Source organism: Pongo abelii, chromosome X (genome assembly GCF_028885655.2).
Source record: "Pongo abelii isolate AG06213 chromosome X, NHGRI_mPonAbe1-v2.0_pri, whole genome shotgun sequence".
In the NCBI taxonomy this organism is placed as follows: domain Eukaryota; kingdom Metazoa; phylum Chordata; class Mammalia; order Primates; family Hominidae; genus Pongo; species Pongo abelii.
In genome coordinates, this window is record NC_072008.2 from 139178653 (window position 1) to 139181441 (window position 2789).

A 2789-nucleotide genomic window follows, 5' to 3' on the forward strand; every position below is an offset into this window, starting at 1 on the left:
ACCATGTTGCCCAGGCTGGTGTCAAGCTCCTGGGCTCAAGGGATCCACCCACTTTTGCCTCCCAAAGTACTGGGATTATAGGCATAAGCCACCACACCCAGCCTTGAAATACTGTTGACATAAGATATCATATTAATGGACAAAATATAAAAATCCTATCCATGTATGCCTTCAACAAGTATGTATTGAGAGCCTAGTATTTATCAAGTACTGTTCTAGACACTGGGGATACAACAGTGAACAAGACAGGCAACGAGCCTGGCTCTCTTGAAGCCTCTAGTCTCATGGTGGAGATAGATAACAAGCCAGTAGCTAACTAGAATAGTTTCACAGGGTGACAAGTGCTTTGAAGAAAATAAGACAGGATGACACGATAGATTGTGACTGCAGGTGGGGGATGGGGGTCATACTAGATAACCTTACCAAAGATGTTTTGAGCTGATGCTTGATATTTCAAAAGTTGGTGAGACCGGGTACAGGGGCTCACGCCTGTAATCTCAACACTTTGGGAGGTCGAAGTGGGAGGATTGCTTGAACTCACGAGTTCAAGACCAGCTGGGGCTACATAGTGAGACCCATCTCTACAAAAATTTTTTAAAACCAGCCAGGTGTGGTAGTGCATGCCCGTGGTCCCAGCTACTGAGGAGGCTGAAGTGGGAAGATCGCTTGAGCCTGGGAAGTTGAGACTGCAGTGGGCTGTGATCATGCCACTGCACTCCAACCTGGGTGACAGAGTGAGACTCTGTCTCAAAAGAAAAAAAGAAAAAAAAAGAATGCTGGCGAGAAGACATTTCTTAAAGTTCAAAGCTTCCACTGATTAAACAAAATAAAAAGGCATGGGAAGTTTTCTTTCTTAGGAGGAGCATTCTGCAAGCCTAAATTCAAGAGCCAGAGGCACTGGAGACTCTAATAAAAATGTAAGTACAACAAGGATGTCTGATGTCTCTTTCATCAGTCTTAATTAACTTTTTAATAAAATGAGGCTGAAGAAAAAGAAATGAGTTATAAATATGTGAAAGAAAAATAAAAATGTCACTCGGTCAAATGACAGGACTCTATAAGGAAGATGTCCATGGCATCAACACAAAATTCATTAAAAATAATAAAGATGTTCAGCAAAGAAGCATAATATCAGATTAATAACAAAAGTTAGTCACATTCCTAATAAGAGTGACACAAAGCTAGACAATATAATGAAAAAGGAGATTCAGAATAATGACAAAATTTTAAATACTTGGTTATTCCCTTAATTTGAGAGACTAAAGATATATTAAAATCATAGAATACTGATGGGAGAAGGAAGGGAAGGCATGAATAAATGATACTATTTACCAAGATAAATTAATACTGGAGAGACCAAGTATCGCAAAGGTAACTAGGTTTACATATAAATTTAATGCACTACAAATGAAAACCACTGAGAGAAATTTTATAGAATGTGACAAGTTGTTGGGAAAATTCTCCTGAAAGAAGACGATGATTGTAGACTCATCCTTTAAGAGTTTTAAATTAAAGGTGACAGGTCGAGGCTGGGTGTGGTGGCTCACACCTGTAATACTAGCACTTTGGGAGGCCAAGGTGGGAGGATGGCTTGAGGCCAGGAGTTCAAGACTGGCCTGGGCAACATAGGAAGGCCCCATCTCTACAAAAATAAAAATAAATTAGCTGGGCGCAGTGGCATATACCCGTGGTCTCAGCTATTCAGTAGGCTGAGGTGGGAGGATCACTTGAGCCCAGGTGTACAAGGTTACAGTGAGCTATGATGGCACCAGGGCGCTCCAGCCTGGGTGATAGAGCAAGGCCCTCTCTCAAAAATAAAGGTGAGGCCTTTGGAAGTGATAAAGTCATTAGGGCTCTTCCCTCATGAATGGAATTAGTCCTTTTTTTTTTAGTCCCTTTCTAAAAGAGGTTGAAGGGAGCTAGCTGCCTTGCACCCTTCTGCCTCATGAGGATATACAGGAAGAAGGTGCCATCTTTGAAGCCCAGAGCAAGCCCTCACCAGACACCAAATCTGCTAGTAACTTCATCTTGGACTCCCCAGCCCCCAGAACTGTAAGCAATAAATTTGTATTGTTTGTAAATTACCATGCTTGAGACCAGGAGTTCGAGACCAGCCTGGACAACATAGTCAGACCCTGTCTCTACAAAAAAATTTAGAATTAGTCGAGGGGACAGCATGCACCTGTATTGCCAGCTACTCAGGAGGCTGAGGTGGGAGGATCACTGGATCCCAGGAGGTCAAGACTGTGGTGAGCCATGATCATACCACTGCACTCCACCCTGGGCAACAGAGAGAGATCCTGTCCCCAAAAGAAAGCAATTTAAAAAATAAATAAATAAATAAATAAATTACCTAATCTAAGGTATTTTGCTATAGCAGCCCAAATGGACTAAGACAACACATTATAAATGAAGGAAGAAAAGATTAAAATGATAAAACTTGATGTTTGTGAGGTTATGGTAAATTAGGTACAGTGACACATTGCTAGTGGAACTGTATACTAATTTGTTTTCAGAAGAAGCAGTCTACTAGTATTTGATGTGATTTTAAAATGATATTTATTTTTTGTAGAGACAAAGTCTCACTATGTTGCCCAGGCTGGTCTTGAACTCCTTGGCTCGAGCAATCCTCCTGTCTTAGCCTCCCAAAGTGCTGAGATTACAGGCATGAACCACCACACCCGGCCTTGATGTTCTTTTGATCCATCAGTTCTGCTTTGGAGAATATACTCTATAGAAATAACATAATATATATATAAAATGATGGTCATATAGCATTGTTCTTCATC